Raw genomic sequence first — 679 nt, 5'->3', positions numbered from 1 at the left:
TGGGTGGAGGAGATGTTGGCCACGTTGACTTTGTGCTGGGGCTGAGGAGGAGCGTTCACACCCTCCATCATCGTGCCTGGGTTAAGAAAAAGTGGAGACTGCTTTGGGGATGGGGGAATTTTTCTTAAGATACACCGGGACTGTGTCTCTGTCCACTTTGCAGCGCTGCTTGAGGAGGTGGAGGGACTGGGATGTAGAGGTAGGAGCGGTATGGACCACGGGGCTGGGATGGAGATGTCCCACTGCAGCTCTGGCCAAAAGCATCGCTGGGAAGAGCTGGCACTGGCACTGACTCGCCTGGCCGTGCGTCCAGCCTGGCCCTGCTCCGCTCGAGGGCTGACGTGGAGCAGCTGCTGGCCCATCTCCAGGCCTGGCTCCAAAACCACCCTTAAAAAGGGCCGGGCAGGCTGGTTCCCTTGGAGCCGTGTGCGGCCGGACGGCATTGACACCTGCTGGGCTGGCTTGTGGGGTCGGAGACGGCGTCGGAGAGTGGGCGCAAAGGGGCTGGTGGGTGGGAGGCTGGTGTAGGGGATGGCAGCGGTGTGGCTTGGAAAATGCCGTCTTGTTGGGCACATCTCTGTAAGGGGCTTTCGGTGGGGCCGAGATTTACTGCTGTTTTAACATGTGCACTTGAGATATATATAAAAATATATATATTTGTTGTATACATAAATATATA

This window comes from Cariama cristata, unplaced genomic scaffold, assembly GCF_000690535.1.
Source record: "Cariama cristata isolate BGI_N322 unplaced genomic scaffold, ASM69053v1 scaffold29219, whole genome shotgun sequence".
In the NCBI taxonomy this organism is placed as follows: Eukaryota; Metazoa; Chordata; class Aves; order Cariamiformes; family Cariamidae; genus Cariama; species Cariama cristata.
The sequence above is the reverse complement of the archived record's forward strand: the minus strand, read 5'-3'. Positions refer to the sequence as shown.